Below are 21,651 nucleotides of genomic sequence, written 5' to 3'. Positions count from 1 at the left end.
GCACTGCCCAGTCTGGGGCATCTTTGTGGTCCCCCGGCATCCCTTTGCCTGCTGTCTGGCCTCTCTCCTTAAGTCTTTCTTACTTCTCACTGGGTCCACCCTACCTCTTTCAGTCTACAGCCCCCAGCTGGCTCCAGATGCCTGTGTCCTGTTCTTCCCTCTAGGGTTTCCAGATTTAGCAAATAAAAATACAGGACAGCTAGTTAAATTTGAATTCCAAATGAACAACAAATAATTTTTTAGTCTAATTGTGTCCCCAATATTGTATGGGACATACTTAGACTAAAAGGTTATGTGTTACTTATCTGAAGTTCAGATTTAGCCAGCTATCCTGTATTTAATCTGGCAACCCCATGCCCCTTCCCTCACAGTCCCTATGCCTCAAGCCAGTGAGCTCCCACCCCACCTTCTTTTCAAGCTTTTTATGGTCCTTTTTTCATCCTTATAAAATTTTTAACTATAAAAAATTAAACTTTTAATTTTGAGACAACTGGAGATTCAGTTTCCTCTAACCGTGACAATGTGTAAAATGAGAGTACAGTATCACAACTAAGATATTGACACCCATACACTCAAGCTACAGAACATTCCCATCACATAAGAATCCTTCATGCTTTCCTTTTAAAGCCATAGCCACTTGCATCCTGCCCCTGCTCCTTCCTTAACCTCTGGAAATCACTAATCTGTTCTCCATTTCCATATTTCTGTCATTTCAAGAATGTTATATAAATGGAATCATATGTAAGTCTACGTGATCTTTGGGATAAATTCCAGGAGTACAGTTGCTGGGCCTACAGCCCTTGAATGTTTGACTTTTTAAGAAAACGCCAAACTTTTCTAGAGTAGCTATGCCATTTTACATTGCCACCAGCAAGTTTCTCCACATCCTCACCAGCATTTGGTTTGTCACTATTTTTTATTTTAACCAATCTGATAGGTAGGTGGTGATATCTTATTGTGGTTTTAATGTGTATTTCCCTAATGGCGAATGATGTTGAACATTTTTTCATGGGCTTATTTGCCATCTGTTTATCCTTTTTGATGAAAAGCTTTTTTATATCTTTTGCCTATTTTCTAATTGGATTCTTTATTTTTTTGTGGTTGACTTTTGGAGTTCTTTGTATAATTCTAGATACTAGTCCTTTGTCAGATATGTGGTTTGCAAAGGTTTCGTCTTGGTCTGCAGCTTGTCTTTTCATCTTCTTAACTGGGTCTTTTGTAGAGTAAAAGTTTTAAATTTTGATGAAGTCCAAATTATCAATTTTTCCTTTATGGCTCCATATCTTTGGTTCCCAGTTTAAGAACTCTGTGCCTAACCCTAAATCCCAAAGATATTTTCCTATTTTTTTCAAAAAAGTTTTATAATTTTACATTTCACATTTAAGTCCATGATCCATTTTGAGTTAATATTTATATAAATTTGGGTTGAGTACCACACACCCCCATGCCCAATTGCTCCTGAACAATTTTTTTTTCATTAATTAATTAATTAATTAATTTATGGCTGTGTTGGGTCTTTGTTTCTGTGTGAGGGCTTTCTCTAGTTGTGGCAAGAAGCGGGGGCCACTCTTCATTGTGGTGCGTGGGCCTCTCATTATCACGGCCTCTCTTGTTGTGGAACACAGGCTCCAGACGCGCAGGCTCAGTAATTGTGGCTCACGGGCCCAGTTGCTCCGTGGCATGTGGGATCTTCCCAGACCAGGGCTCGAACCCGTGTCCCCTGCATTGGCAGGCAGATTCTCAACCACTGCGCCACCAGGGAAGCCCCTCCTGAACCATTTTTTGAAAAGACTATAATTCTTCCATTGCGCTGTTAATTATCAGTTGGGCATATTTGTGAGGATCTGTTTCTGGGTTGCATTGATCTATGTGTCTATTCCTTTGTCAGTATGACACAGTCTTAATTGCTATAGCTGTTTAAGTCTTGAAATCAGACTGAATCCTCCTTTTTTATTGTTCTTTTTCAAAATTGTTTTAACTATCCTAGGTTCTTTGCCTTTTCATATAAATTATAGAATAATTTTATCTACATATACAGAAATACAGAAATTCTTGTTGTAATTTTAATAGGAACTGTGTAAACCTGTATCTTGATTTGGGGAGAACTGATATCTTCACTGTGTTGAGCTTTCCAATCCATGAACATGGTATATCTCTCAATTTATTTGGATCTTCCTTTATTTCTTTCATTATTGTTTTGCAGATTTGTTTTGTAGTCTTGTACATGTTTTGATAGTTTTACATCTAAATATTTCAATTTTTGAGTGATTATAAAAGATATTGTATTTTTAATTTCAATCTTCACTTGTTCATTGCTGTTATATAGGAATACTGTTGGGTTTTTAAAAATAAATTTTATTTATTTATTTATTTATTTATGGCTGCTTTGGGTCTTCGTTGCTGCACACGGGCTTTCTCTAGTTGTGGTGAGCGGGGGCTACTCTTTGTTGTGATGCGCGGGCTTCTCATTGCGGTGGCTTCTCTTGTTGTGAAGCACAGGATCTAGGTGCTCAGGCTTCAGCAGTTGCAGCAGGCAGGCTCAGTAGTTGTGGTTCGTGGGCTCTAGAGCACGGGCTCAGTAGTTGTGGCGCACAGGCTTAGTTGTTCCGTGACATGTGGGATCTTCCTGGACCAGGGCTCGAACCCATGTCCCCTGCATTGGCAGGCAGATTCTTAACCACTGTGCCACCAGGGAAGCCCTACAGTTGTTTTTTTTTTTTTTTTTTTTTGAAAGTGTACAGTTAATATTTTATTGTCACTTATCAGATGGCAGTTAGGTATATAGTCTTCATACTTGATCATCTTTCCATTTTGTAAATTAAAAAAATTACAAGTTTTAAACAGCCAAAGGCTGGTCATGTCTTCAGAAAACATGATTAGATTAATTCATTAATGGTGGCTTCAAATTTTTCCTTATTAGCTCCAGAAAATTCACCCACCTTCTGTCCCTTTTTAAAAAACTGGAAGGTTGGCATGCATTTGACTTCACACTCTGCAGCAACATCCTGACAGTCATCCACATCTACTTTGAGGAACACTACGTTGGAATACTTTTCAGAGAGAGAACGAAAGAAAGGCTTGATCATTTTGCAAGGCCCACACCACGTGGCTGAGAAGTCGACTACTACGAGTTTCTCTCCTGCACTGTTCAAGGCTTCCTGAAAAGCATACTTGCTCTCAATCTGCTTCACCATCTTGGCTGCTGGGGTCTGACTAGCGACCTTACACTGGAATATACAGAAGCGGATCCAAGGCGCCGGACGAAGCTTGCACAGTTGGTTTTTGATGTTGATTTTGTACCCCTTAACTTTGCTCAACTCAGTTGTAGGAGTTTTTTTGGGTAGATTTCATGGGATCTTCTACATAGACTATCATGTCATCTGTGAACAGGAACAGTTTTATTTATTCTTTTCCTATCTGTGTGCCTTTTGTTTCCTTCTTCTTGCTTTTTGCTCTGGTTAGAACTTCCAGCATTATGTTGAATAAGAGTGGTGAGAGTGGACATCATTGACTTGTTTATGAACTTAGGGGCAAAGCATCAGTCTTTTACCATCTTATATAATAACAGGTGTAGGTTTTTTATAGATATTCTTTATCAAGTTAAGGAACTTCTCCTCTATTTCTGTTTTCCTAAGAGTTTTTATCATGAGTGGGTGTTGAATTTTGTCAATTTTTAAAAAACTGCAGCTATTTATATGACCATGTGATTTTTCTTCTTTAGTCTGTTAATATAGTGGATTGTACTGATTGATTTTTGAACATGGAAATAGCCTTGCATCCTTGGTGTACACTCCACTTGACCATAGTTTATAATTTTTTTTAATATATGATGCTGAATTCTCTTTGCTGTTCTGTTAAAGTTTTTTTTTCTCTGTATTTATGAGGGCTGTTGGTCTGTAGTTTTCTTTTATTTTGTCCTGTCTGCCTGGTTCTGGTATTGGGCAATATTAGCTTCATAAATAAATTGAGAAGGTTCTCCTTTTCTTTTTTTCTGAAGGAAATTATGTAACTACGTAGAATTGGTGTTGATCCTTCTTTAAATATTTGTTAGAATTCTCCAGTAAAATAATCTGGGTTGGGAGACTTCTTTTTAGGGAGTTTTTAATTATGATTTCAAGTTCTTGATATCTATTTTATATCTTGAAATAGATATCAGGTTATCTATTTCACGTTGGCTGAGTTGTGATAGTTTGTGCTTTTCAAAGAATTGGTTTTTCATAGTATTATTCTCTTATTATCCTTTTGATGTCTGTAGGGTCTGTAGTGATATCCTCAGGTTCATTCCTGATATTGGTAATTTGTGTTTTCTGTCTTTTTTTCTTTGTTAGTCTTGTTAAAGATTTGTCAATTTTTCTGATATTTTCAAAGAGCCAACTTTAAAAATTTATTTTCAGTATTGGTTTTCTGTTCTAACTTTAATGATTCTGCTCTTATCTTTATTATTCACTTTCTTCTGCTCTCTTTGGGTTTATCTTTCTCTTATTTTTCTAGGTCTGTGAGGTGAAAGCTTAATTATTGATTTGAGACCTTTTCTGTTTTCTAATGTATGCAGTTAGTGCTATGAATTTCCCTCTTAGCATTGATTTATCTGTGTCCCACAAATTTTAATATGCTGTAGTTTAATTTTTATTTAGTTCCATTTTTTAAAAAATAAAATATTTCCCTTGAGCTTCATCTTTGACTTGTGATTGTTTAGAGGTGCCTTGTTTAGTTTCCAAGTGTTTGGAGGTTTTCTTATTATATTTCTGTATTTAATTTATGGTTTGATTCCATTGTGATTGGAGGAAACACTATGTATGACTTTAATTCTTTTAAATTTGTTGAGATTTGTTTTATGCCCTATGATATGGTCCATATTGATATATCTTCTCTGGGCACTTGAAAAGAATGCATATTCTGCTGTTTTGGGTGACATGTTCATCAAAATCAATTAGATCTTTTAGGTTGATGGTGTTGTTGAGTTTTTCTGTATCCTTGCTGATTTTACACCTAGTTGATTTATGAATCACTGAGTGAGAGGTGTTGAAATGTTCTACTGTAATTGTGAATATGTCTATTTCTCCTTTCAGTTTTATTAACTTTTGTTTCACATATTTTGCAGCTGTATTGTTTGGTTCATACATATTTAAGATTGCTATGTTTTCTTGATAGATTAACTTCTTTATCGGTGTATAATGCCCCTCTCTGTCTCTGGTATTTTATTTTATTGTTTTGCTCTGAAGCCTACATTATCTAATATTAATATAGCCCTTCTGCTTTCATTTGATTGTTTGAAGGATAATCTTATTCCTTTTACTTTCAACCTGACTATATTGTTATATTTTAAGTGAGTTTCTTGTAGATAGAATACAGGTGGGCTACTCCCTGTCCTCATTCTGCCAATCTCTGTCTTTTTAATTTGTATATTTTGACCATTGATATTTAATGTAATTAATTATATGTTAGAGCTTAAGTTTGCCATTTTATATTTTGTTTTCTGTCAGTTTTCTCTGCTTTTCATTTCTGTTTTCTACTTCCTGCCTTCCTGAGGGTTACTCGAATATTTTCAAGAATTTCATATTGGTTAACCTGTTGTGTTTCTTTTTGTACAACTTTTAAAATGATTACTTAGGCATTACATTATATAAACATAGCTTACCAAAGTCTTCTGGTGTCATCATTTTACCAGTTCAAGTGAAGTGTAGAAACCTTACCTTCCATTATTCTCCCCTATTTATAATCTAATTGTTTAGAACATTTCTCCTATAAATATTTAGAACCATAGCAGATAGTGGTAAATTTTTGCTTCAACCATCAAACATAATTTAGAAAACTCAAAAAGAGGTAGAGAAATTATCGTATTTACCATAATTTTGTTTACTGTGTTTTCTTCCTACTTACAAGAATTCTTGTATCATTTCCTTTTCTATTTAGAGGTGTTCCTTTAGCTTTTTTTTTTTTTTTCTTTTTCTTTTTTACAGTAGGCATTCTGGTGTCAAATTGTCTTAGTTTTCTTCATCTGAGGATGTCTTGATTTCCCCTTCATCCCTGAGTGGTAGTTTTGCTGGATATAGATTTTGTGTTGCCAGTTCTTTCCTTTCAGCACTTGAAAAATATTGTACCACTTTCTTCTGGCTTCCATCGTTTTTGATGAGAAATCTGCTGTCATTTGAATTATTTTTCCACTGTGGTAAGGTGTGATTTTTCTTTCTCTGCTCTCAAATTTTTTCCTTTGTCTTTTTTTTCTTTTGAGTACTTTTTAAGTCCACCCCCTTTCTCCTCTCCTTCTAGGACTCTGACCACATGAATGTTAAATTCTCATCAATCTCTGAGGCTCTTTTCATTTAAAAAAATCTATTTGCTTTCTTTTGTTCAGATTGGGTGATTTTTATCTTTCTGTCTTCCAGTTCGCCAATTCTTTCCTCTGTTTCCCTCCTCCCTTCTGATGTTGAGCCCATCATTGATTTTTTAAAACTTTTGTTTTGCTTTTTTTTCATTTCTACAATTTCCATTTAGTGCTTCTTTTTATCCTCTATTTCTTTGCTGAGACTTTCTCTTTTTCCATTTGTTTCACACATGTTCTTAATTGTTGGGAGTAGTCTATGATGGCTCCTTCAAATTCCTTGAGAGATAACTGTAACATCTCAGTCATCTCAGTTTTGGTATGTAAGGATTGTCTTTTTCCATTCAATTTGAGATCTTCCTGGTTCTTGGTGGGACAAATGATTTTTGATTGAGGTGGGAAAATTCCAGGTTAGTCTCCCTACTAGGTCTCCACTGATACCTCTTTGAATAGTGAGAGGAGTGCCTCATTCCTGTCCCCCACCTGACTTTCCCTGACACCAGGAGAACGGGTAGGTGCACCTTGCTACTGCTGGGTTGGGGTGGAAGTCCAGGCTCTCCAGATGGTTTCTAGTGACACCATGAGGAGGAGCCATGTTACTGCCCAGCAAGTATGAAAGTCTGGCTCCCTACTAGGCTTTTTTGACACTCCATGGATATGGGGTATTGGATGCCTTGTTACAGCCTTACGAGCATGGAAATCTAGGTGCCCTGCTCAGCCTTTGCTTGAGTGGGTAGGGTGGAGGTAAAACCTTTTCTATGGGTTTGGTTGGAACAAGCTGTCATTGTCTACAAGTTTTCTGTCTTGCCAGGCTGTACCTTTTCTGGTCCTTTGGCTAGAGAGCCCAGGCTTTTCTTGGGGCTTTTAAAATCTTATCTGTCAGTGTTTCCTGGTTGCCAACTGCTTGAGCTCCAATCTGAGATATAAGAAGCAAAAGGAAAACCCAAGGTACTCACTACCATGTCATTTGTTGGGTCCCAGTGTCCCTGGCTATTCTGCCTTCTTTTCTCCACCTTTCAGAGTATTCTTATGTTTCTTTCATAATGTCCAGGGTTTTTATTTGTACTTAGCTGGAGGAATAGAGAAAATTATGTCCAGGGGAGAAATCTGGAAACTGAATAGGCAACTAAGAGTCTCGGGAACATTTAGAAAACATCGCTTTATTCCACAGTGACATTTTTGCAATGTTGCTGGGTCCAAGGGCTTGTGGGGAAATTGGAGCTTAGACTGGAGGTTTGTAGCTCAGACCTGGGCCAGGACCATTTCGAGGACCCTCCTCCTTCCCTCCCCTCCTCTTCTTTTGCAAGGAGAGAGAACAGTGGGCTGTGTGAGACCCTTGACTCACTGGTTGGTGGCAGTCATAAATCAAGCCCAGCAGCACCGAGTGTAAAAGTTGATACTAACGATACCTTGTTTCTGCATCCGTCCAGCACTGCCTTTTGTTTTCTTCCCTCTAATGATCCTTCTCACTCTGATTTTATCTCCTTAGGAGGTGATGAAGAAAGCCGGGGTGGGGTCCTACCTGACATGTCACCTAGGTGCACTGATGGTATGAACCAAAAGTTGGCAGATGTGGGCCAGTGTTGGTGCTTGAGGGTTAGGGAGAGATGCAGTGATGCAGTGCTGGAGATGTGGGGTGGTAGAATGATCTCAAATCCATGCAGCCGAGTGCTGGAAGGTGTCATGGGAATTGGGAGGGAGCAGAGCAAGATTTGACTGGTCATCTGGTTGTCTTGTCCCTTTGAAGGAGGATAGCTCTTGCACAAACCTCACTTTTCCCAGCTGGGCACTCTGAGCCCCCTCCCTAGTTGCCACCAGTAGAGTCTCAGGCAGCTGCAGTGGAATTGTAGCACTTGGGTGGATACTGGAAAGTGGTGATGTTTCTGGGGCGGTGAGGCAAATAAAACCATGACAGATCGTTTTCAAAGCATCGAATGCAAAATTGTCAACACAAACATATTTCTGGACCGAACAGTGGAATGTGTGAATTAATTACGGACCTATTAAGAAGCAGAATTATTCTTCTTTTCAGGGTCTAAAACAGCCCTGCTGCCCAACCCTTTCACTCTGGGAAGAGGAGTCCATGGGCTGCTCCTTTTAAAGTTTTAGGGGCTGGTAGAAATGCAAGAGACTCTGTAGCACAAACCTGGCTTCCAGCAGCCACTTCAGTTTTGATGGTCTGTCCCCAGGATCTTAATTAGGGTTGGAGTCCCATCGAACATTAACAAGCACTGTAAAGGGCCTGTAGCTTTGGGAGAAATCATTGTTTCCACTGGTAACGTTGAGTCCTGAGAACATGCTGAGGGTGAGGCCCTCTGTCCACACTGCGCCCGGTTATCTTCCTATGTCCACGTGCTTGGAATTCCGTGGGCTGTTCTCCACACACAGGGCTGCAGTGAGCCACAGGAGGCACCTTTCAAGTATACGGGTGCTGCAAAAGCACTTCACTGAGTGACGTTTCATGAAGGATTTCTAATAAGGGGTAGTAGCCTCCTAAAAAGTACGAACACAGGGGCTTCCCTGGTGGCACAGTGGTTGAGAATCTGCCTGCCAATGCAGGGGACACGGGTTCGAGCCCTGGTCTGGGAAGATCCCACATGCCACGGAGCAACTGGGCCCGTGAGCCACAACTACTGAGCCTGCGCGTCTGGAGCCTGTGCTCCGCAACAAGAGAGGCCGCGATAGTGAGAGGCCCGTGCACCGCGATGAGGAGTGGCTCCCGCTTGCCGCAACTAGAGAAAGCCCTCCCACAGAAACGAAGACCCAACACAACCAAAAATAAAAATAAATAAATAAAAACATTAAAAAAAAAAAAAGACACACACACAGACACACATACCCCCCTCAGCATCGCCTGCATGAAGAACTTCGACTATCTCAGCATGTGCCCTCAAGATCTGTTTTACCAAAAAAAAAAAAAGATTTAGTATCTCACTGTAAAACATTTTTGGGCTTCTATCTGCAGCATCAGGATCAGAATCTGGTTTCAGATATCTTGTTCTGTCCCTCACTCCTAGGGCAGTTCAGCTTTTTCTCCTGGTGACCTGTTGGCGGCCTTCATCCCCCGTAGAACCCTTCTGTTTGGACCCTGCTCGGGTTCGAATGGCCTTTGCAGAGTTTGCACAATCTCTGCTTGTCTGCTTGGAGGCTTGGGTTATCTCTCTGGATGGCAGGAACATTGCTCCTCGAAGCAAACGAACGGATGAATAAAAAGATAGTCGGAGCATGTCCCTCACCCTGTTCTAAGCCAACTCAGGACGCTTGTGTCTGGGCACTTGGTGGAAGGTTGGTTGAGATTTACATGGTATGCACCAGTACCACTGTACTGTTTCTTAAAATACTGAAATAGCTCCTGACCCGCTGGCAAAGGGTTTCTGCCCTGAACCTGCTGTTCACAGATCCTCCCCCTGTGCTTGGAGCCTTGGCCCCTCGCTAGATCCAGAGCACAAGAGGAGACCTCCTGGTCCATCAAGGCCACCAGCCTACAGCCGGGGATGACTGAGCTGGTGGGGACCCTGGTGCACCGGCTGTTAATACATTTGCTTATCAGCCCTGCTTGTTGCCCCACTTCGTACTCATTCGTTTCCTCTCCACTCGACAGCAAGTGTTTCCTGGATCCTAGCTGTGTGCTTGACGTGCGCGGCTTCCTTACTGAAGCCAGCTTCTCTTGGCCCCGTCTCATTTCTTCCTGACCGCATCCCCTGCTTCTGTGCTGTGTCCCCACGACGTGGCCCTTTTCTGTGGCGCCGGTGAGTGTTGCCAGTGCTGCGTAGGAGACGAAAGAGGCCTTTCTGTTGCTCTCATGCTGACCCCCACATGATGGGACTGTAGGAAGTTTACTCACATGTATGCTTTTGCCGTTTTTATTCCGTTTACAGCTTGCATGATAGCTGCTTGGTTTTCCCTTGCACTTGTGTCACTGCTGTGACAGTAGTGGGGGGTGTGTCAGCTGTGAGAGCAGCCCTTTCCCTCCCGTCCCCACTCAGAGTGGCGCCCAGACCCCGTTCAGCGGCCCCGCTCATTTGCATCGAGTACTTGTAGTGACGCTGGCTCAGCCTTTTGCTGGCGTTTCTCTTATTCCTCCCATTACTGGGTGGAGGAAACACCTTTCGGAGCGTCTGTTCCCGGCTCCCCCTGTTTTCCGCGCGAGGCAGCTCTGAAAGCGCTGTCATTAGCGCATCTCTCCTTGTTTCACAGCCGGGCGGCGTGGCTTAAGCTGTGAGCTGAAAGCTGACCCTTGTGGGTTTGGCTTCCACTGCCCGTCAGTGGGGCCTTCCTCCAGTATCCCCGCTGCCCTTGACAACGACTCCGTTTTCAGAGTGGCAGTGTACTAACGAGTGAGTGTCTGCAGGAAGGCACCTCGCCCAGCTCGCAGGCTTCCAGGCTTGGGGCTGCGCAGGAGGCTTCATTTATTTTTAGATACCTTAGCTCTCCTGAGGGAGGGTCTGCGCACTGCCCCCCCCCCCAACCTGCCCCCTCCAGAGATGGGCCCGATGGTCTGCTCTGGGGAGTGGAAGGAGGTGGGGCAGGCTCAGTTCTGTTTTGGGAAGGCGAGCTGGAGTTCCTTCTTTGTTAGGAACAATGTCTGGGAGGGTCTTGCTGTTCTGCAGAAGCCATGAGGAGGTCAGAGCTGGAAGCTTCCCCACCCCCTGACCCGTTTTGCTCATCCAGAAGCTGAGGCTTAAGAGTGGGGCAGGCACTGGCCCAAGGTCACACAGATGGCCAGAAGCTGGGGCGGACGCAAACCAGGCCTGTGCATGCCCAGGTGCCGTCTCTCCGCTCATCCCTTAAATACTCACTGCGCGTGCACTCCACACACATTACCCTACTCATTCATTCAACAGGTGGAGCCCCCAGACTGGCTTCCTGGTGAGAGTTTCCAGGGAAGGGGCCTGGAAGGCTGTGTCGTTGACAAGCACCTCTACCCGCGTCCCCCGGGTTTGTATCATCAGAGAAGTTTGGGAAATTCTGGTCTATACCACACCTGCTGGTGGTGGGTCCAACCCGGCGGGAGTCCTGGAGCTGGGACTTTGGGAGACTGTGGCTCAGACCCAGGAACAGGACTATGGTTTGGAACCCTCCAGTCTCTTGGCAAGGGGAGAGAGGAGCCAGGCAGCGTCCAAGATAAAAATAATACTTTTTTTGGAAACTAATAATACCTTATCCATGCTTCCGTCCGAGTAGTTTTGTTTTATTTTCCATTGCTCTTTCATCCTCTGATTTTATCCTCCCAGGTACTAGCCTCTCAGGAATCTGGGAAGTTGGGGGTCAGCAGTGGGGAGAGGGTACTGCTTTGCTCAAACCAGTTAGTGCAATGGTCATGGCACCCAGCAATGGGGTGCTGATGGTCAGACATAGGGGAATAGCCGCTGTGGCTCGAGGATGGGAGAATAATCTCAAATTGCAGGACAAGGGGCTGCTGACCGTGATCAAAGAAGCTGAGCGCTTCAGTATGCCCCTTGTATGGACGCAGAAACGGAGTGAGACTTAGGGACCCTCTGAGGTGACACAGGTGTTTGGTATTGATGGAGACTAGAAATGAGGCCACTAGTTCACTGGTTCTCAAACTGCGATCTGAGCAATCCTGGCTTTCCAAGCACGTGCCATGGGCCTCCTGGATGTGGGGGCCAGAGGGTGGGACATGGGGGTTGAGAGCAACTCTGCTCTGTTCTGCTGTGTAAGTTGGTGTTTTGTGTAAGATTTCGCTGGGAAAGTCAGAGACTCTGCCCTGGGCCACTCTGTGTGCTCAGACCTCACACTAGTACCAGAGTTAGGAGAGTGGTATGTCAGGCCTGGGCTGGTGGGCAATTCTGGGTGATTCTCCAGACCTCGATGAACCTCAGGCTTGTCTTCTAGATGGGGCGGACGCTCTGTCCCAGGTTGCCAGAAGATCTGATGAGATGTCAGCGGCAATTGGTGCTTCACGTCTTGGTTGAGGGTCAGTGGTGAGGGACCTAGGTGCTCGCTCAGTCAGTGGGTTGCCGACATGGCCCTGTTTCCTGCCTGGCTGTATTCTTTGACTTGCTTTTTGTTACTTACCCTCTGCCAAAATCCAGGAGCTTTTCTTGCAGCTCAGACATCGGTATAACATGAAAAAACCCAAGGGCCTTTAGTCTCAAATGGGTTCCTTGCTATCAAAAGCTTCTTCCTGCATGAGGGCACAAGCCTTGGAGCTTTCTGGCACCCATGTGCCCTTGCCCATCACCAGGGCTCCTCCAGCCCTGCCCCTGCTCCTGGCAAGCCTCAGAGGTAGGGCCCACATTTGGATGACTTGGAGGATGAGGAGGGATGGAGGCTGGATATTTTCTTACTTTTTTCTATCAGTTACTCAGTGATGAATCCACTGGGTGATTGCTCAGTCCTTCTCTCTGTGTCCACACTGTTGGCGTGGCCGTGGTGCTCTCAAACATGGAGGGAGGACCAGCTCCGTAACTTGTGCAAAATGAAAATGCAGGGCCCTGTGTTAGAAAATGAAGAATTTCAAGATGACGACAGGAGGATAACAAACCAAGTGCAGGGCCCTTCTAAATTCTGGCCCCTGTGCTGCTACACGGGTCACAGGCCCACGAAACCAGCACTATGTAGGCGCAAGATGCTTTGAGTGGCAGGCACCCCACAGGGCTCAGGCCTGCAGGGTATGGTTGTGCAGGTTGTATACTGCACAACTCTGGGGAACACCCTTCCCCATTCCGTCTGCATGGCAGCCCTGCCGGAGGTGCCTCCAGCCAGCCCTTGACAGTGGCCATGACCCACAGCTTTGGGACAGAGAGGCTATCTTGGCGATGGGCCGGTGTCCTCACATCCAGATTCTCCCCTCCAGCCACGGTTCTGGAAGCTCCTCCTTCGCTCCTCCCTTTCTCCTTGGCATTTCAGAGACACGTTTCTCCACGAAGCTGAGGTGCCCAGGCTCCACGCGGGTGCTGCTGGGGAAGCTTCCGCTCCTCCGTGTGGATCGCCCGCTGGCGGCTCTGCTGTTAACCTTTGGGGTTTGCTCGTAAAATAGAAACTCTCTTTGTAGGTCAGTTTGTCAGTAATTTTGGCAGCCGCGGGGCCACTGAGGGAATGAGGCTTGGTTCCCACTTGTCTCTCGTGCTCGGTTTGGAGACTTTTGCGGAGCCCTTCCCCGGGAGGAACGCTCACCCCTGCCGGAAACGAGAGACGGTTTTCTCTGACCTGGTTTTGAATCGGCAGAAGCAATTCCTGTATGCTGGAAATGTACGGCCGCTGAGAAGGAATTTGGTCCAAACCCAGCCTGCAGAGCCTTCTGCTTAGGCCCCTGTTTTCCTGGGCGGGTGGCACTTGGGTGGGGCTACCGGGGTCTGCTTCTGATCCCATGATAGGTGAAGTGGAAGGTTCTGCTGAGACTGGCACCCACCCGAGCCTCACTGGGCTCGCCGTGGTCTGCAGGATGGTGTCGTGGCCTGCCAGCTGACCCACTTGCTCCTGTACCACCCCTCTTGACACCCGCCGCAACCCCAGCCTGGGTTGCCAAGGTTCTGGGCATCTTCCGTTGTGATAACCTCCCAGTGCTCAGCTCTGTACTCCGTGCTGGAGGGGAGGGAAAAGATGAATAAGTCCTCATCAGACCCTGCCTTCAAGGGCCTGGCAGTAGGGTGGGGGTGAGGGCAGTTAGGTAACGTGCAGGTTGGTGGGATTGGTTGTCAGAGAGAATAGTGTTCAAGGAAGGCTGAAACAGGTGGCCTGGAGAAGTCAAGGAGGGCTTCCTGGCAGAGGCAGTGATGAACTAGACTCTGACCCCTCTCTCTATTATTTTTGAGGCCTCTAGGGAGTAATACTGAGCATCTCTAGTCCAGTGAAGAAAGCCTGGGGAGGCTAGGCTGGGATAGTATTATGGCCTGGAAATTCAGTCCCACTCAAATAATAGCTGAGCACCGTGTGTAAGACACAGTGCCAGAATCAGAGTTGATTCAGAGGTAAAACAAGACTCGATGACCAAAGTTAAGGTTTGTAGATTGAGAACTTCAGATCAACCAGAGAGATGGGTTGAGTGCCAGGGGAGACGATGCTGAGGAAGGAGAGAGGGCAGCTTGGGGTCTGGGGAGAGCCCCAGGAGTGTCGAGGAAAGAGACCCTGGCTCCTGCCTCCTCCAGGAAGGCAGGCAGGCTGGGAGGATGCTCTCCAGCTGCTTCTGTGTTCCTGAGTGTTGCCTTTAGGTCCCAAGGCCTGAGCATGGACCCATGGGGCAGCAGAGCCCAGAGAGAAGCCTGGAGCTTTTCCTGGGACTCAGAGGCCTGCTCACAGCTTCCCTGGACAGACCTCTGTATTACTGATGTTCGTAGAGAGTGCTGCCTTTGGAGGCTGTGGGGTGAGAGCCTTTTATGGGAACGAGCTGCAGCCTGGGAGGTAGGAGGTCTAGATTCCAGTCCGTGCTCCGCTCATGTGCTTTGTGACCTTGAGCAAGTAATTTGCCCTTCCAGGAACCACACTCTGGCCATAGCATGACTGAAGTGAGCATGGAGTAAGTGAGCACGTCACTACTTTAACCAGAGTTCTTTCCTGTAGAACTTTCAGAATGTTAACATCATGGTGATTACAGTGGTGATAGTGATTGCAAACAATCCTATAGCACTTACTTATGTGCCAGGCCCTGTTCTGAGTACTTTACATCAGCTGTTCCACTTAATTCTCACATCAGCCCCCAGAGGGATTCTTTGAGTGGCAGGAACACCACAGCACTCAGGTCTGCAGGGTATGGTTGTGCAGGTTGTACACTGCACAAGTCTAGGGAACACCATTCGCATTGCGGCCTACGTGGCCGCCCTGCCAGAGGTCATGTCAGCCAGCCTCTGACAGTGGCAGGGATCCAGAACTTTGGGGTAGAGAGACCCCTCTATTCTCTCATTTTAGAGATGGGGAAATCAAGGGGCACAGAGGCAAAAGTAGCCTGCCTAAGGCTACTCTGACTCAGCCAGCAGGAGTCAGAGCCAGGGTTAGGACCCAAGTGATCTGGCTACAGACTCCATGTACTCAAACACCGTGCCAAATTGTACCCATACGGTCACGGAGCCCCCTCTTTATGAAGCATCTGTCTACAGGGAGCAGTGTTCCCTGGAACACACTTTCCAGATGCCTTCCGTGGGCACTTCCTGCTGCCAGCTCTGGACTGTCAAACTCCTGGGGGAATCTCAAATGGGGATTTTGCTCCAGTCTCCAAATTTCCACCTATGTGGAATCCTGCAGCGTTGTATAGATAAATAGTCATCTGTTTTTCTTCTTTCCATCTTTCCTTTATAAACACTGTATCAGAGAAATTCGCTGATGATGTGTCCACCCGAGGACCGCCTCACCGCCGAGGCAGCTGAGTATTAAGGGGAAATTGGTGAAATGAAGTTTGGAAGCCGCCGGCCTGGCCGGAGCCCCTTCTGAGTGCTGATGATTTATTTCGGCAATGTGGTAGTCATTAGTATCTTTGGTGTTGGAGCCCACGAGCTCTGGCCTGGGTCTGTGACTGAGGGAGCCTTCGGGGCCATTACGAGCTAATGGCTCAGTGTGGGCAAAGGAGGCCTGCAGTCAATCTCGCTGCCGGCGAGTAATAAACGTTGGCCGGTTCCCTTCCTGCTCCCGGAGAGGGAAGGGGGCCTCAGTGCACCGTGGCCTGCTGGGCCTCGGAGTGGCCTGGCCTTGTCTCCACAGCCGTGGGGACCAGATCACACCTCTTCTTGGCTTGGAGAACTGAGGTGAGAAGTTGCCCAGAATTTTGTCTGACTGACCCAGATTTTAGAAACCTGAGGTTGGTTTGAGGACTCTCGGTTCTGCTGGTCTGGCTTTGGGCCGTCTTCCTGCAGGGTGTCGTCAGATCATCATGTCCTCGTGGAGAGGGCGTGCGTGACACAGGGCCGGTGCAGGAGCTACCCCGAGGGAGGGGTCTCTGCTGTCTCGACATCTGGGGAAGATCCCTCCACGTTGCCCCCTTTTAACTGAGGCCTCACTTACATACAGTCAGGGGCACGAACATTCTGAGTATTGAGTGATGTTCTGTGACATACATGTGCCCACCCGACCCACACCAACAATAGCCCACGTCCCCCCGGCAGTTTCCCCAGGGCGATTGCTCCTCTGACCTCTACCACCTGAGGGTAGTTGGACCTGCCTCTGAACGCCGTGTCAACGGAATCCTACACTGTGTGGTTTTTGTGTCTGGCTTCTGTAGCTCACTGTTACATTTGGGAGGTGCATCTTTGTTTGCGTATCAGGGGTTTGTGCCTTTTTATTGCCGTGTTATAGCCCCCGTATGAACATGTCCCAGTTTGCCATGTGTCTTACTGATGCTGGGCGTTTGGGTTGCTCCTGGTGGGGGCTGTTATGAGTAGTGCTGCTAAGGCCATCTGCAGAGGGGTTGTATCTGCGGAGGGGTATTCTATGGTCACACGCACGCGTGCCTTTGCTTGCGCAACCGGGAGGTTCCTGAGCTACTGGCTCACGGGCGGGGAAATGTTCAGTTGAAGTAGATGCAGCCAGCTTTCCAGGGTGCTGCCCACCCTCCCCGCCCGCGAGGCCCTGCCCGCCGCACGACCTCACCTCCTACCCTTCCTCCTGCTCACCCCGCTCTGGCCGCACCCGACTTTTTCCTCTTCTCGGACACTCTGTGCCCTCTTTGTGGAATGTTCCTCTCCAGCCCTCCACACCACTGCCTCCTTCACAGCCAGGTGGCACCTCCTCTCCGGGCTGACCCCCACTCCAACCTCGTCACTCTAATCCACCCCGTTTTATTTCCTTCGTAGCGCTTCTTGTAATATGCAATCGTCTCGTGTACTCATGTGTTTGTCTGTGTGGTGTTTTCTTTCCAGGTGGACCAGGGGCCTTGTCTATGTCGTTTTTGCCTGTCTGTCCAGTGCCTGGACCAGAGTCCAGCACTTAGTAAGTGTCAGTAATGAGAATAAGAAGAATTAGTGGACTTGAACTTTTCAAATTCAGATGTCGCATGTATCTTATATTTGCATCCTAGCCACATTCCTGTGTGGAGGATGAGGTCAGGACCATGGTCTCCATCTGACAGGTGGAAGCAATGAGGCATGAAGAGTGATTGATGAGTCCAGACAGGGATCCAAGCTCCAGGTCTGAGCCCAGTGTTCTGCCCAGCGTGTTGTTTATGAGCTTTGACTCTGAGGTCTTGGGATCTGGGTTCAGATCTGGCTCTGCCACCCATTTGCTGTGTGACCTTGTGCAGGTTCCTTAACCTCTCTGGGTCTTGGTTTACACATTTGTGAAATGAGAGGATTAAAGTATCCAACGTCAAATGCTTGGCCTGTCAAGGGAGCAGTGACGGAGTCTCTTCTCTTATTAGTTGGTTTTGCCGGGACCCGCACTTCTGTCCACTCATTGCAATGGGGACAGTGTATGGGGAAAGGGCTTCCTTGATTTTTAAAGAGTGCCTAGTGAATCCCAGCGTTTTTCTTCGGATCATGGAAGTTTGCTGTTGCATGGGCCTGATGGGATTGTGTCTCCTCCCTCTTCCTTCCTTCCCTCCTTTCTTGGGGTTTTTTTTTTTTTTTTTTGTAATCTGTAGGTGAATTCAAAGGCAAACAAGCTAATGTGTGTGCATGTCTGTGTGTGTACACATTTGGGGAGGGGTTTCTTTTCAGCCCAAGGTGTGCAGGGTGGAGTTCAGAAACTGGGACTTCCTTAAAACAATGCAGCCTTGCATTCCCTGCAGGGGTCAACCTGCTTTCAGGTGTTAAAGCTCTTAGGTTGAACATCCAGTTTTCGACCAAAAGAAAATGGCGGTTTCATATGGTCCCCCTAATACTTGGGGACCCTATAGAAGTGGTCATTTACAGCAAACAGTTGCTGCATTAATTTTAAATAATTTCCATCCAGTCCTAACATTGCCGTCCCTCACCCTGGATATTTCCCTGGTGATACACCATCAAAAATGCTTGGAAGTAAATCAGTGGGTTTCTTCAGCAAACAGCCCTCCCCTTGGACTTTCTGAGTGTCTCTGCACACCCAGGAGTACAGGGCCTGAGTCTCTGGAGGGTTGGGCACCCCTCCCTGAGTTTCTTGTGCAGTGGAACCTCTGCCCAGGTCTGTGCTCACTGGCCAGGGTCTGCCAGCACTGAGGTCAGGAAAGGTCTTCCAGGCCCCTGCCCTTTTTCCTCCGCACAGGCCTCTCACTCTGGCTTTGCAACCCGTTCCCCGCCCCTGCTTCTGCCCCTAGAATGATGGTCCAAGTACCCAAGGACTTTGAGTCATGGGACAGCTCTGGAGTGAAAAAATGATAATAATAGTAAAAATATTAAGAGCTACTATTTATGGAGTGTGTACTATGTCCAGGCACCTTGCGTGCATTATTTCAACTTTCCCCCCAAATTATCTAAGGTGTATTTTTCCTATTTGACATGTTAGGAAACTGAGGCAAGGAGAGGTTCAATAATGTACCAAAGTTCTCACAGCTGGGGAAGGGGCAGAGCCTGGAGTTTTATCCAGGTCCCTTAACTCCAAATGTGCCCTTCTCACCACCCCTCTCTGCTTCCTGTATGTTTTCTTCAAATACACAAATTTGAGGAGAAGTTGAGGAATGGTTTCCAGGGGGAGAAAACACACGGGTGAACGCTGTGTGTGATTGACAAGCTCTCCCAATAGGACCTGTTCTGCATTCTGGGCAGAGTGAGCCAGGGAGGGCAGGAGTCGCTGGGGAGGCTCCTGGGGGGCGTGGCGAAGGGAGGGCTGAGCTGTGTTTGGGCTCATGAGGGGGTGGGGGAAGGGGGCTGTGATTGCCAAATACTTGAGCTCTTTTTGATTGAGGACTGGGCAAGACCTTGGCCAGAGGACTGTCGTTGTAAAGCCTTTGTTAAATGCTGGGGAGCAATAGTGATAGAATGTCTTAGAATCACAGTGCTTTCTTAGAACTGTGGACATACGGATTTATGGAATCATAGCATCCCAGACTCTGAGGACTGTAGAGCTCTCGGATCGTGAAGCTGGGGACCTCCTGCTCACACAGTGTGTGAGAGAGCCGCTGACACGCGTGAACACAACACGGGCTTATACACAGCAAGCCAGAGCCTTCTCCGGAGCTGGCCGTCCAGGGGAAATAAGACACGAGGCACGTGTGCAATTTTAAATCTTTACTAGCCGCCTTGAAAAGAGGTAAAAGGAAACAGATGGAATAAAATATTTTTATTTAACCCAATATATCCAAACTAGTATGATTGTACCATAAAATCAACTTAAAAAGTTATTAATGAGAATTCTTTACATTCTCCTTTTCATAGTAAGCCTTCAAAATCTGGTGTCTATTTTGCGCTGGGAACTAGCCACATTTCAAGTGCTCAGTGGCCACATGTGGCCGGCGGCTGCCGTAGTGAACAGTGCAGGTCTCGGTAGGAGACCCCCTGCATTCCTGACGGGATGTGCATGGGAGGTGTAGGCTGTGGGCCCAGGAGGGAGCAGGGGTCCCCTTGCTGAGAGGGACCGGCTCTTGGGGATCACTGGCAGAGGCCTTAATCTGTCTTTGGTGTTTGCAAAGAGGCGTTCCCAACTTGGAGCACTCCAGCCATCTTGCCAGCTGCTGCCGTTCATTATGGCAGCTCCAGGGGTGGCGCTCAGAGAGGTTTCTCCTTACCCAGAAGGAGCTCTGAGGTGGTCAGATGGAGCTCGAGGCCCAAGAAGGGCCAGCAGGGGAGAGAGGAGCTACACCGCCAAAGCTTCTGCCTTCGCTCAGCCTTGGGGAACGGAACACTGGGCAGCGTCTCCTACCACGGGGCCCCTGCCTGTCAGTTCCCGGGGGTGGGCGGTGCAGATGGTAGGTGCGGGGGCACACGGCTCAGGGCCCGAAGTACCCCCCTGCCATCATCTGAGGCCGTCTTCCCGGGCTGATGCTCTGAAAGTGATTCTCTATCTCTCCTGCTGCAGCCACGGGGAGATAAAAACCAGGGCTGTGGGGATGGTAAAGAGGGATCCAAATTATATTTATAATATTAAAGTGAGTGCATTTGTGCTTGCTGTTCTCCAGGGTTTTTCATAAGTAGAAAAACACAAATTAGCATTTTCCATTTCCATATATTGACTAGAAAAATCGCCTGCTCTCAATTAAGACCTATAGCTTTTGGGATGTATGCAACAATTTTATAAAATATTTACAGCGAGATTTGCATTTTACACGGTGTTACAGTTTTTCTTGTGTTTAGGAGAAAGAGCTGAGGCCTGTGAGAGGAAATACATTCTCTGGAATGGAGGGGAAAGAAAGCTGCGGGCTGTTTTTCTTGCCTTCTCTACGTTTCTGACACTGTCTCTGGTAATTACCTAAGGCTGATCCACCCATGAGCTATTTGTTAGTCTGTTCTCAACGCTCTTACCCCTTTGACAAATCCATTACTTTCCCTTTAAAACTTGCCGGAATGGAGCTATCTGTGGCTTTGTACGAAGAGATGGAGAAGGAGAACATTTTTTTCTGAATGTAAAAGCATGCTGTAAAGAACATAGCTATTTCCTGGATAATTTGCAGTTGTATATTTTATGTTAATTTCACCGAAAATACTGCACCCCTGCCAGGTTTAGTAGCGGCTCACTGTGATATGAATAATTTCTAGTGAATCATTTTTTTTCTTCATTTAAGATTTGGCACCTTTTTAAGATTTTAATAATAGCAACAAGGAGGAAGATTTAGAACAAGTGAAACATTAGTGCCAAAGAAATTCACGTTGAGCGCTAATGTAAAATAGCAAGAATAATTACATGGAAAGCAGTTTCCACAGATGTTTTTCCTTGTAATGTAATAACTATTTACTAAACTGTTTATTTTAGGCCTTTGGTTTATAATAAAATATTTATACATTCTCTGCTGTAATAAAAAAATATTGACAAAATACTATAGAGGTTTAAAAAGACAATTGATATGTTTATTTTCTGGGAAGCGAGTGTGGTATGAAAGTTTGGTGCTATTTTCAGTGGATGTTTCAAGATGAGTGAAACCGAGTTCAGTATTTGAGTTCATCCCTAATTTACTTGTTAAGAACTGACTAGATGCAAAAATTAAAATTTTATCAGCTATTGTTGGGTAGGGATATTGATAGATATTGTATTTTTTTAAATAGAATTCTTATCTGTGAATCCTGCCTGTGGAGTGCTAAATATCAGAGTTGCCACTCTCCGTATAAATCAGACGGGGCTAAAGGGGTCTGTGGCTGGGAGGGTGTGAAAGATACTATGGAGTGCTTTAGCAGAATTCAGATGCAGGCAGGATCTGGGGCTGTTGGGAGCTCACTTAGTCTTGGGGTTTATAAAGATTTGACCTTGATTCTCACTTTCCTTCTGCAGCCAATGAGGTGTGGGTTTGCCCCATGGGAACCCCCATCTGGAGCCTGGGT

At 46.1% G+C, this 21,651-nt stretch overlaps 1 protein-coding gene and 1 pseudogene across 3 annotated transcripts in view; one reads left to right on the top strand and one right to left on the bottom strand.

Annotated features, from left to right (window-relative positions):
* The window catches only part of ZNF423 (zinc finger protein 423), a 331,848-nt gene that overhangs the window by 211,385 nt on the left and 98,812 nt on the right, over positions 1–21,651 (top strand). The window lies entirely within an intron of this gene.
* Positions 2,737–3,269, bottom strand: LOC309648686 (thioredoxin pseudogene; annotated as a pseudogene). Its single transcript has one exon. The product of its transcript is annotated as a thioredoxin pseudogene (transcript).

This window comes from Balaenoptera physalus (genome assembly GCF_965194825.1).
Source record: "Balaenoptera physalus genome assembly, chromosome: 19".
Lineage (NCBI taxonomy): Eukaryota > Metazoa > Chordata > Mammalia > Artiodactyla > Balaenopteridae > Balaenoptera > Balaenoptera physalus.
This window is presented reverse-complemented; position numbering and strand designations above follow the sequence as displayed.